The 13,641-nt window shown below is 35.4% G+C and overlaps 1 long non-coding RNA gene across 5 annotated transcripts in view; it reads left to right on the plus strand.

Annotated features, from left to right (window-relative positions):
* Positions 1-13,641, plus strand: part of LOC128566947 (uncharacterized) — a 96,573-nt gene that overhangs the window by 58,792 nt on the left and 24,140 nt on the right. For all 5 annotated transcript variants that reach the window (XR_008374671.1, XR_008374673.1, XR_008374670.1 and 2 more), the window contains exon 3: positions 5,413-5,479. This is a non-coding gene — a long non-coding RNA (uncharacterized LOC128566947). The remainder of the gene's footprint in view (positions 1-5,412; positions 5,480-13,641) is intronic.

The following is a 13,641-nucleotide window of genomic DNA, read 5'->3' on the forward strand; positions in this document are numbered from 1 at the left end:
ACAGTGTCTTAATCCATTACTGTTTCTAAATGTCTTAATTTTTAAAGATCCTTCTTTAGTATTTGCTGCTAGTCTTTTTTAGTATGTAACTTTTATACTAAACAAATATATTTAAAGTTATATTGTTATCCTGTGATCTTCAGAATTATTTATTTTTAACTTATTTGTTCCTCACTAAACTAAGTAGAAAAATTTTTCTACACTAAACTAAGTAGAAAAATTTTTCAATTTTGACAAAAAAGATTAATATTGCTACTATTTCATAGTTTCATTTTAAGAATCTCAAACCTAGACTTGACTAGATATTATTATTAAAAATTACCAACCAATTCTATCCTATGTTTGGGTTTTTCTTTTTATTAATTTATAGATGTGCGGATATTTCTTTTTATATTTGTTTGAATCAAAAATTGCTTAAAGTGCTAAAACGTGAGTTGTGTTTAAAGTTGTGAGTCTATAAATAGCATCACATTATATTTAAAGGTAATTTAACAATACCGTATTTCTACATCTGACTTACTAACATTGTTTAGTTACTAAGCTTTTAGCTTTTTCTTACGCATTTGAAGTACAGAAATTGCATGTAGAAATTTTGTTTTTGATAGCTGGGATTTTTACAAAAATATTACAGGCTGAAATCATTTCTTTGCTTAATAGTGTGTGAAGTCAAACATAGGGTGATGATTAGATATGGGAGTACCTGGGAACCAGGGCCTTTTTTAAGCAAAATAAATTGTCATTTTCTGACTCGAGTTTGACACTTCCTCATTTTCCAAGAGAATAGGTAGGAAAGATTCTCTCATTATGCATTCACCATAATCCTGGTTGAAACTCTTTAGAGAATTTTGATAATTGAGCAGCTAAATCTAATAAACTGAAGATTATTACGTGTCATTAATTTTTTCCCTTAGATACATTATAGGTTCCCTTTCTAATCAAAATACCAATTTTGTTTTCTTGCCCACTTTTTAAAGAAAAAATCCTTTCCTGAATATTTTTATCATACAGTGATGTAAGCAGGCCTAGTAGGTAGGTTGAGCTGAACGTTTTCCCTCTGTGTGTTAGTTGCATATATTTTTCTCAGCTTGCTGCGTAAGAAGCAGCACGAGTGAATAAACAAGTTATCACCACAGTCCTCACTCATTCTTATGCCTTACAGCTGTGAGCAGGGGCTGGGCGATCTCTGTTGCTTGTCAACTGTTGCACAGAATATGCAATAATAGTGGCCAAAGGAGCCTGCACCCATCAGTTTTACCTACCAGGTGGAAAGGGCCCAAGTATCAGTGTAGCATATGTGCAGTACAGAAAATATGTTCTTTGACAGAAAGGTATTTTCTTCCCAGTGCAGCTTAAAGAGAACAGTAGATGCTTGTAGTTCTTAAGACTCTTTATTATTTTTTACTGTTTACTCTGGTTTCATTTAATTTTTATTCAGTTAATTCCATCTGGTAGAATGGAAAACTGTCTTGCTTCTGGAAGTATATGTGGTATATTTCATGTTTCTCACTTTTAAGCTGCTAAACTGGAAGAAATTATCAATAATTAGTTGGTGATACCACAAGTTAGGTAATATGTTGAAGAAAGAAAAGTTGACTATGGTCACGCAGGAGTGTTTCTTTCACTTTTGGGCCATATTCTCAGCCCATGTTATCTTTTGTTTCATATTCCAGTCTAAACAAGGCCAAATTCTTACTATTTCACAATAATAAAAGAAAACAATGCTCTGTATTACTTAGTGTTGTAAATAACTACAAACAAAGCAGGCCACAGATTAAAATTTAGATCTATTTTTTTCTCTCTACTAGCCTATTTACTGTATCTATGATTTACTATGTAAGAAGGCTCAGATTATTCTAAATTTTTTGGGAATAAGACTTACTAATTTCAAATAATATAGAAGACTGTTCTTTATTTTTACTATCTAAATTTATACAGATTGTGTAACCTATTGATAGTTTTCTCTTTTATATCTAAATAATTATAATAGTTATAGTTACAGGGAAGTAAATATTAGATTTTTATTAAAGTTCTGATTTCATTTGTAGAATTCTTGGTGAGAAACTACAAAAATTTGTTTTATTATATAAGTCTAATGTGCCAGTTTAAAGTCTGATATTTGCAGCCACATTCAAATACTATTTTAAAAGGTAACCATTGTTTCTTCCTGGTCATCTTCATTAAAATCACTCCTGATCATTCCTACTCTGAATGTTTTCCTTTACCAATCATGATAAACTCAGAATATTGGTTTCCTGGTAATATCACTTACAAATTAAAAAAAAGAAAAAGCTGTGTCATAGTATGTGCTTGGTTATCTGAAATAATAAATAAACCCATGGCCTGTTGTGACATTGTGAAGTCAAACATATTCAATCATAAATTGAGGTTACTTTTTTTTTGTTCCTGGATAATGCTGGAGGTTTTTTTTTTTTTTTAACATATTGATATGTTAAAAATAACATTAATTACTATTACTAATCCTTAACCAAAAAGTGAGTTACATAAACCTTTCTATTAAAAACACCTTATTTTTACCATTATTTCCAGATTAAAATAAGATAAAACATTTTTTGCAGGGTAGCACCTGTGGCTCAATGAGTAGGGTGCCAAGGGTGGCTGGTTTGAAACCGACCCTGGTCAAACTGCAACAAAAAAAAATAGCCGGGCATTCTGGTGGGCGCCTGTTGTCCCAACTGCTTGGGAGGCTGAGGCAAGAGAATCACCTAAGCCCAGGAGTTTGAGATTACTGTGAGCTTTGACGTTATGGCACTCTACGGAGGGCGATAAAGTGAGACTGCCCCCCCCCCCCCAAAAAAAAAAAGTTTTGTTTTGTTTTAAGCGGAATCTTTGGAGCTAAGACTCAAGAATAGTCGTATTTTACAACTCTTAATAGATTGTTTTTAGGAGCACTAAAGCAAGTGAGAAGCACTGTCTGAAATGGAATGGGGGGAGGATTGTTCATACCAATTCATCTTTTCTGCATTTTCCCCCCTTTGGGCATCTTGGACCTAAGCTCACTTTTTAATTAGGAATCTTACCATTTTCATGAAAGTAGTTCTAGATTTAAGTCTTGGTATTTCCTCAATTATATGAGGAAAATTTGTTTTACCAGAGCTAAAATTTTGTGCAAGTGCCTTGGCGCAAATTTTAATCTATTCTATTTTTTTCTACAAATGGTGTACATATGTTAGACTTACACTACATGAAAATAGATGGGATTGATCACTAAGAATTTTTATAATTTTCACCTAGACAGTGGTTTATTTTTCTTAAATGTACTTCCAAATGTTAGGGAAAATATAAAGAGGGGAACTTAGTATATGCTGCTCGTGGGAGCATTTAACAGTATCCTAATAAAATTGAAGATATAATAGGCTTGAACTCAACAATTCCATTTCTAGATATTCTGATAACTCAAACATGTAAAAAAAGTCATATTTTTTTATAGTAGAAAAAAACTGAAAGCAGTGTTAAGCAACCAGGTAAATGGCAGATTGTGACATAGCTGTATGATGAACTAACTGTATAGCTATTGAAATGAGAGCTGAGTGTGTCATCATGAGTGAATATCCTCCTTCAGCAAACAAAGTTGCAGAAAGGTTATAATATAACATTTATATAAGAGATATGTATGGTATCATACCTTTCTATCAAGTTTGAAAGCAAAGACGTTGTTTTAAAGTCTTGAATTTGTAATAAAAAATGATTAGGAAATGTCAAATTCAAGATTGTGATTGTATTTTGAAAGGATGAGTAGAATCTGTGTGGCACACAAGGGGCAATATGTGTAAACACTTTCTTAAAAATAAGAGAGGCTGGGTGCAGTCACGCCTGTAATCCTAGCACTCTGGGAAGTCAAGGCAGGTGGATTTCCTGAGGTCCAAGAGGTTCAAGACTAGCCTGAGCAAGAACCTGTCTCTAAAAATAGTCAGGCATTGTGATGGGCACCTGAAGTCTGAGCTACTTGGGAGGCTGAGGCAAGAGAATCATTTTAGCCCAAGAGTTTGAGGTTGCTGTGAGCTATGACACTACGGCACTCTACTGAGGGCGACAAACTGAGACTCTGTCTCTAAAGAAAGAAAGAAAACAAGTATGGGAGAATATTAAAATTCAGTAGAGTTGGTCCAGGAAAAGAATGTGAAGACTGATTTTGGTGTTCTTTTCTTTTTCTCTGTGGGTTTTGAAACAAATGATTCTGAAGTAAAAAAAAAAAAAAAAAGGTACTGTTCTTTTTTGTGATAAAGATATTCTACAATAAAAGGTACACTTGGAGTGCTGCATTAAGAGCTTAGATGGGTTTGTTGTACTCTTTCTATTTTGTATCTTGTAAGTGCTTAACCATTAGTTGGTCTAAGAACTGCAGCTTATAGCCATGACCCACAGAAATCAAGTATTCTGACCAACTCAAGTTACTCAAATAGTTAAAAACTATTTTATTTTTAGAGATGAGCTGTAATATATTTCCTGCTTTTGAGAACTGGCTTTTAATCCTTCCTACTCTTGTAAGTAAAGGACAACCCTGTGAACAATTTCTCTTTTCTTATTATGTCACTTACTCTTTGATTCAGCCATTCTCACAACTGTCTTTTATATTGGCCATAGCATCATGTTGTACTATTTTCAGAGATTATTTTATGCATTTTAAACTCCACCTTAAGCTTTGTATTTATATTCTTTCTTTCTTTCTTTTTTTTTTTTTTTTTGAGGTCTCACTTCTGCCCCGGAGGGTAGAGTACTGTGGCATCATAGCTCACAGCAACCTCAAACTCTTGGCTCTTGCCTCAGTCTCACAAGTAGCTGGACCTACAGATGGCCTCCACCACATGCAGCTAGTTTTTCAATTTTTAGTAGAGATGGGGATCTTGTTCTTGCTCAGGCTGCTACGGAACTCCTGAGCTCAAGCAGTCTACTCCCCTCAGTCTCCCAAAGTACTAAGATTAAGGATTGAGCCCCTGTGCCTGGCTTGATACTGTTTAACAATAGGATTCTTGGAACTGGGCAACATATGGAGTTTAGATTTTGCAAGTCTGTGTGTGTATGTGAGAGAGAGAGAGAAAGACTGGTTGATCAATCTTGAGATAAAATTTGAATTTGTCTTAAAATATCTGCAGTTACATGAAGTCTTCTAGAGACTCATGTGCTCTAGTTTAGACATTGAAGTACGAATTTTACTTATGCTTAGATTTTTGACGTTTTAACATTGAGAAGATATTAGTAATAGAAAAACAAATTTTAAAAACTAATGATAATGCACTGGACTAAAAAAATGTAAATATTGCTGCTAGGTATTTATAATCTGTGATTGTTCTGTGCTGTGTAAGGATCAAAAAATAATTATTGTCAATCTCAGTTGGAAATGTTCCAACTTACATAATGTGATGAAATTTTTGACGTGTTTTTATCTTTTTCTAGATCTAATGATGATAAAATGAAGATCATAATAAAAACACCTTCCACTTAGCTTAGCAGTTCTTACGTTGTAAGTATGAACTTTCTAAAAAGTTACTGTTTGATGTCATATTTTGGTTTATTTCTGAATTTTTTTTCTACCCATCCTAATACGGTAACTTTCTAACCTTCCCTTACCCCCGTACACATTGAGGTTTGATATTTATTTAATAGAGCAAGAATAATTGGCATAGCTTTGGATAAGTTTTCTATTTCAGGAAATGTTTTATAGCCAGCATCTGTCATCTCTGAGAATCACAATTTTGAGTCCCTTTCCTTCAAAGGAATTTACAAATACGTAACAATCCTTTTTATTACCATCACTATTTAGGTTTATTGGTCTTATGGTTTTATAAATTGAGAGTATCGTCTTCTCTTAAAAAATAATTTTCAATTCAATAATTTGTTTTTAAATTTTATTAGATTATACTTGAGACTATTTTTTTATTGTTAAATCATAGCTGTGTACATTAGTGCAATCAAGGGATACAATATGCTGGTTTCATATACAGTTTGAAATACTCTCATCAAACTGTTCAACGTAGCCTTCATGGCATTTTCTTAGTTGTTGTATGAAGATATTTGTATTCTGCCTTATACTTGAGACTTTATGAGGAGCTCAATATTTAGCTGTTAAAACATAAGGTGTGTATACACATATATACCTCTTTTTGAGAATAAGAAACATCCCCCCTCCATTCATTAAACTTCTGAGAAATTTGTAAATTCTAAAGGTTAACGGAAATGAATATCATACCCCTAGGAAAATTTCACAGACCAAGGTCATGTGAAATGCTCAAGATACTTATTTCCCTAAAAGTGGTTACCAAAAAAACTTCATTTTCATCTATTCATTGAGGTAATTCTACATCCCTAAAGAAAAGAAAGTCAAGTGCAAGACTATTCTTGTTCTTAATGATACCGAGGCGTTGCTCCGTAGAAATAAAATTAGTGCTTCAGATACTTACATTATCTCACAGGGACTCAAATAATGTGTGTATATTGAGAGTCTTACAATCATAAATGATCAGCCCTTAGGGAGGAGGGAAATCAGTTATAAACTGTTAATAAGCCAAGTAGTAAGAGTAGTAGCTAAATGCCACAGGTCACTTTCTTTTTTAAAATTTTTCCTGTTATATTTTTTGTCTCCAAAAATTAGAATGGAACCCTTTTTAAATCCCTAAAGAATCCTGTATAGTCCAAGTCCTGGGTTCCTTAATTGGTCTCTTGAAAGCCAACTCAGACTTCCTTCAGCTTAACACTTAAAAAAAGAAATCTTTTCAATTTATATTATACATGTACTGTTGACAGGAAAGTAGTCCACTTTTTTTTTTCAAAGGATCATTTAATTTCTAACAAATGTATAAGCATAGATAACATCATGTTCTTAAATTCATTTTATCTCTTATAAATTTCTAAGTAAATAGTCTTTCTTGGATATTCTTCACCATCTTTTTTTTGTTGTTGTTGAGACAAGAGTCTCACTGTACCCCCTCCGGTAGAGTGCTGTGGCGTCACAGCTCACAGCAACCTCCAGCTCTTGGGCTTACGTGATTTTCTTGCCTCAGCCTCCCCAGCAGCTGGGACTACAGGCGCCCACCACAACGCCCAGATATTTTTTTGTTGCAGTTCGGCCGGGGCTGGGTTTGAACCCGCCACCCTCGGCGTATGGGGCCGGCGCCCTACTCACTGAGCCACAGGCACCGCCCACGCTGTATTCTTCACCATCTTTTAAACATAGGCCATTTGCCATATTTCACAGTTGGAATGCTGTTTGTTTGAGGTAGTGTGCCTGGAGTTACCTTTAATCTTAGGTATTAAAATAATGTTTCAAATTAAACAGTACCTAAAAAAATAGGAACATAGTGACAATAGTCAGTGGTCCTTTGTGATTATGTAGATGTCTTCCATTCTTTCTTTTTATGTTTGTTTAATGATGTTATTGATTTAAGTTGAAGTTTTTTTTAAGGTATTCATTTGTGGAATGTGGATGTTCCAGAAGTTGTGGAATAGTAGTCTTCATATGTTCAATCCTGTCAAAGTTAAACAATTGCAGTGTTTTGGGTTTGATTTTACTAATCAAATAAAGACATGGAGTATTTTTCAAGTTTTTTTTTTTTTTGCGTGTGTGTGTGTGTGTGTGTGTCTTGTTTTGTTTTTTTGACATAGAGTCTCACTTTGTCACCCTCAGTAGAGTGCCGTGGCTTCACAGCAACCTCAAAGTCTTGGGCTCAAGTGATTCTATTGCCTCAGCCTCCCAAGTAGCTGGGACTACAGATGCCTGCCACAATGCTTGGCTATTTTTAGAGTGGGGTCTCGCTCTTGCTCAGGTTAGTCTCAAACTCCTGAGCTCAAGCAATCTACTCACCTCGGCCTTCCAGAGTTCTAGGATTGCAGGATTCAGCTACTGCACCCAGCCACTTTCAAGTTTGTCTTTCATTTTAAAGATCTTAAACTTTGTTGCCTACCAGAAAATTCAGAAATGTCTTTCCACTTCCCTTCCTTTTCTTTTTTGAACTGTTTTGATTTTTCACTTATGCTTTTTTTGATACATATACTTAAATTATATATTTCTGTTATATGACTTTAAATATGTATCATTTGGTGCTTAAAAACATCTTGAGCATTTAAGAGCATTACATCAATTTTTTTAGTCTACAACAAAAATCTTAAGACATTAACTTTATAAATAGGGAAACTGACTTTAAGTAAAGTGACCTATAATGAAACTAGTTTTACCATGGCTACTTAATACAAAGAAGAGTTAAGTTTCTACAGCACATTTCTAGTCACAAAAAAGCACCACCAAACTTCTAAATAAAGACCAGAAACACAATGTTAAATATTGAAATAAATGTGAGCTTTACATACATTTAAGAAAGATTAAGAGAAACATCATTATTAACTCAATTATGGTAAATCAATGAATAATAGTGGTCTTAGTGGTTGTTTGTTAAATCAAGGAATAAATGTTTGCAAAGTGAAAATTGCAGTAAGTACCTCTTAGCTGCACATAGTTCAAAAACAATAAATATGGCAGGCTTGGTGGGCACATTCATACCACATTTATTGTCATGCATCTGTATAACTAGCATAGACATAACAAATTTTTATTTAACAATAATTTGTATCCATTTATTCTCCAGCCTACTTACTCCACTTCGGATTGCAGGTAACTGGAGCCTGTTGTGGCAGCTCAGGGTGCAGGGGAGGAATCAGCCCTAAATGTTGCATCCAGGATGCACTCGCACACATCTCAGCGTGCTCACAGGGACAGTTGGGGCATCCCGGTTAAACTCACATGCACATTTTGGGGATGTAGGAGGAAACCATAGTATCCTGAGAAAACCCATACAGACAGTGGCCCTGGCTAGCAATGGACTTTTTTCCAACTTTAAAACAAAACAGCTGTACTCATGGACCTGCTGTATGTAACACTGACCCTAAATGTAGATAGTTTTTATATCTTTTTTGTAGGCTGTACACACTCTGGTCCTTCCATGTTCTCATAGCATGAGTGCTGCTACATCATTAGTATCTGGACACGCCACGTTGAGTCTGCTACATTTTGTTGGTATTCTCTTTAAAATATTGTATATATAACTGAATTTGGGATACTTGACGTGATCTAGATACAACATCCAGTGCATTTCTTGTGAATGAGGTACTTCTATAACACATCCCGATGGCACTAGCTTTCTCTTAGTTGTTGGTTCACGTTGAGCTATAGTCCCTAAAACACTTAAGTGTGCTAGAATTTCAAATCCTAGTATAACTTTAGATTCATAAGGCATTAATTGAACACTTATTAGATGTGTTTGTATAAATTTGAAGTAGACCTTAATAGATCTATTTTATGGGAGAGGAAATAGAGGGTCCATGTACTGAATTTCCCAAATTTGGAAATTTTATAAAACTTTCAACTTAATACTAGAATAATGGAAAGATTACCAAGGGGGAGAAAATTTGGAATTGAAAAGAAAAGATTACCATGTTTAATGAAATTGTCATGCAGTTGGTTTAGACCCCATAACTTAGGCCTTTGCTTATGGATATTAAAGAATAACTACTTTTAAATTTTCTTCCAGATACAATATTGACATTATCATTCCACTTGTTCATTATTCCATTGTTCTTGAGCAACAATAGTCATTCTGTGGCCAAGATGATATATATAGCCAGTTCCTTAGAGCTTCAAGCGTGGAAGATGAAGCTTATTTGAAGAACGTGATTACTATTATGAATTATATTGATACTGGATTAAAAGTAAAATTAAGCATTCGAGAAACCTAAAGTAATGTAGTGAACATGTAAAGATATGTCTAAACAGCAAACTAGGAGAAACATTTTCATGACTTACATTAGCATCTGAGTCGTGTGAGTGGAAACAATCTAAACTTACAGATTCAAGGGAATTTTTAATTTAAAATAGCTCATTCTTTTTTGTTGTTGTTTGTTTGGAGACCGAGTCTCATTGTGTTACCCTCGGTAGAGTGCTGTGGCATAACAGCTCACAGCAACCTTCAGCTCTTGGTCTTAGGCGATTCTCTTCCTTCAGTCTCCTGAGTAGCTGGGACTACAGGTGCCCGCCACAACACCCGGCTATTTTTTTTGTTGTTGCAGTTTGGCCAGGGCCGGGTTAGAACCCGCCACCCTCAGTATATGGGGCCGGCACCCTACTCACTGAGCCACAGGTATCACCCTAAAATAGCTCATTCTTAAAGGCAAAATATAAAACCCACTTTGGTGGTCCCAAAGTAGAAGGTAAGTGGAAAGGAAAAAACATACCTGAACACATTGGGAGGAGATTATTGTTAATATATCTACGTTAAAAAAGAGCTATATCTTGTCTATGTTCTTGGACTTGCTCCACAGAGTCTTTCAATTTATTTAAATCAAGAATTTCTATATTAAAGTATGGGAATAAATGGTTTCTAATATAAATTTATCAGGCTTTCAAATGGAAAGCAGTTATTTTAACTAATATGTAGTTAAAAATGGATAAGAAAAAAAATCTTTGAGTTTGTTTATTAAAACATTGGCGATAAAATTGCAATATTGTCCCCAAAAGTAATAGTCTTTAAGAGATGAAATTAATGCTGAGAGAAATAACAGCATGTTTGCTGATGGGAATCATCCAATAGAGAGAGGAAGATTAAATGAACATCTAGGGGCAGCCAGCACTCTGGGAGCCCAAGGCAGGTAGATGGCTTAAGCTCAGGAGTTTTGAGACCAGCCTGAGCAAGAGTAAGACCTGGCCTCTAAAAATAGCTGGGTGTGTGGGAGGTGCCTATTGTTCCAGCTTCTTGGTAGGCTGAGGCAAGAGGATCACTTGGGGTTTGAGGTTGCTGTGAAATAAGATGTCAAAGCACTCTACTGAAGGTGACGAAGTGAGACTGTGTTTAAAAAGAAAAAAAGTCTAGGCAAAATTGCTAGAGGAATATTCTTAAGTATGTAAGTGACGACAAATTCTAATATATAAGAGGGAAGGAATTTGTCTTGGGAATAGTAATGGTTCATTCGTAGTAGAAGTCATATGAGCACAAATAACGTGTTAGATTTGGTGGAAATTGGGTGCATCTTCTGATAGTTGTTTATTTCCTCCGTAGCAAGAGGATGAAAGAAGAAATGTTGGAAGTTTGAAAGAAGAGCAGCGATCCCTGTGTGATATTTTAATAGAATGACAGAATGAATGGACCACGATTGCCAGACAGCCCTTGAACCAATTTGTGCTATAAAAGATTATTAGAAAGTAAAATTATCTCTTTTCACAGATGACATGATCTCATAATAGAAAACCCTTAACATGCCAGCAAAAAGCCTGTTAGAACTAATAAATGTAGTGAAGTTGTAGGATATAAAATCACATAAAAGCATTTCTATACACTAATAAAGAATAATTTGAGCAGAAAATTAAGAAAACAGTTCTCTTTATGAAGCAATCAAAATGAATAAAATACTTAGGAATAAACGTTACCAACGCAGCAAAAGACTAATACACAGCAAACTACAAAATAGTGCTAAAAGAAATTAAAGAAAAAAATAAATGGAAAAATATCTCGTGTTTGTGGGTTGAAAGATTTAATAGTGTAAGGATGATAATACTATGCAAATTGGTCTACAGATTCAATATAATCCCTATCAAAATTGCAACTTTTTTGGGCGAGAGAAGTAGGAAAATTCATCCTAAAATTCCTACGGTATCTCAAAGGACATAGAATAAAACAATCTTGAAAAAGAACAAAATTGGAAGTCTTATACTAACTTAAACTTGCTACAAAGCTGTGGTAATTAAAACTGTGGTTATGGTTTAAAGACAGACGTGTAGGACTGTGAAAATAGTATTGAAGGCCCAGAAATAAACCCTTGACTGTATGCTTAAGTGATTTTCAGCCAAGGTGCCAAGCAATGCCAAAGTTTCTGATTTAGTGGAGAAAGGACAGTCTTTAACAAATAGTAAAGGGTAGACTGGCTATCCACATAGAAAAGAACTAGAACCCTTAACTTATACCATACACCAAAATAAGCTCTAAATGAATCAAAGACCTAAGCCCAGTAGTTAAAAACCATGAGCTTTGGGCGGTGCCTATGGCTCAAGGAGTAGGGCGCTGGCACCATGTGCCGGGGGTGGCAGGTTCAAATCCAGCCCCGACCAAAAACTGCAACAACAACAACAAAAAAACTATGAGCTTTCGAGACATTGAACTTTGCAATGATTTTCCAGAGATGACCCCAAAGCACAATAAAAGTGAACTAGAGGAAAGAAAATGTTATAAGGAAGAGAAAATATATTTGCTATTAAGGGGAAATAGATCATCATAAAAGTGTCTTTGGAGGAGGAAGAGGAAAGGAAGTGTTAGGGTTTGTAGGTGGCGGAAGAGGCAGGAGAGTCACGTGCATTTGATGTAACTATGGAAATACATTTTAATTTGTTTTTACTTTTTTATCTCTAAAAATGTTTATGTTATCAATCTTTCCACGGTTTCCTTTAGTCTCAGTGCCAGTTTATAGAAGGGTCCCTGTCTTATTATAAAAGAAGTAAAAAGCAATCTTTAGTGATGAGTCGGAACCCTTTGCCAGACTGATGTCAATTTGTTTTCTGTTACTGCTTCTCCTCAGTCTTCCTCCTCACCTGGCCTGGTTTGGAAGCGCTCATCTCCATCAGGTCTTCTGTTAATTTCTCTGGTGTGGTGTCTACTGGCTTTTGAATTTCTCCAAAATCCGTATCGTGAAACTCTTCACCTTCAACCTTTTTTTGCCATATTCAAAATCTGTTTTATGGTTTCCTTGACTGGGTCTTTTGTAAATCCTGTGAAGTCATGCCCAAGGTCCAGATACAGTTTTCTCCAGCAGGAATTTACTGGTTTGAGCTTGGTGGCTTTTGTGGCTTTTTCTATAACAATAATGGCACCTTCAGTGGTGTAATCCTTCCACATTTTCATAATATTCTCCATGGGGATTCTCTTTCACGGTATTGACAATGCTTTCCAGAGCGTATGTGTATAATGAGCCTTAATGATCCTTATGATCTTCAGATCTAAGAGGGTAAATTTAATACATTGTGTTTGGGGCCAGACTTTGATATCTGAAGTGTAGAATTCCTGGGGGTTCTGGGTAGCCAGGGGCATTGTCCAATATCAGAAGATCCTTCCTGGCAAAGCACTTTCTAACTTCAGGGACAAAGCATCAAGGGAACCAATGCAGACAAGGTTTCCAGTTATCCATCCAGGCCTTGTCATGCAACAAAAAGGCAGCTGATGCTTGCCTTCTTGCCTTCAAGGCTTGGTGGTCAACAGCTTTATAGACTAGGGCAGTCCTGATCTTAAACATGACTGCATTTGCACAAAACAGTAGAGCCTGCCCGTTCCTGCCTTTTATCTTGGTGCTCTCGGCACTTTTGTGTACATCTAAAACCTGTTCAGGCAGATACCTTTCTCCTCAGGGATTTTCTGAATGCATCTGGGAGCTCGTCTGCTATCTCTTGGTTAGCAAAACCTGCTGCTTCTGTTATCTTGATAGTTTTTAAGCTTAGCTTCTTTCTAAAATTATCAAACCATCCTTTGCTGGCATCAAATTCCTCAGCCTCTGATCCTTAGCCTTCATTTTTCTTTCAGATATTAGAGTCTACAGATATGCCTTTTTTTTTTTTTTTTGGCAGTTTTTGGCCGGAGCTGGGTTTGAACCTGCCACCTC

Source organism: Nycticebus coucang, chromosome 15 (assembly GCF_027406575.1).
Source record: "Nycticebus coucang isolate mNycCou1 chromosome 15, mNycCou1.pri, whole genome shotgun sequence".
NCBI lineage: Eukaryota > Metazoa > Chordata > Mammalia > Primates > Lorisidae > Nycticebus > Nycticebus coucang.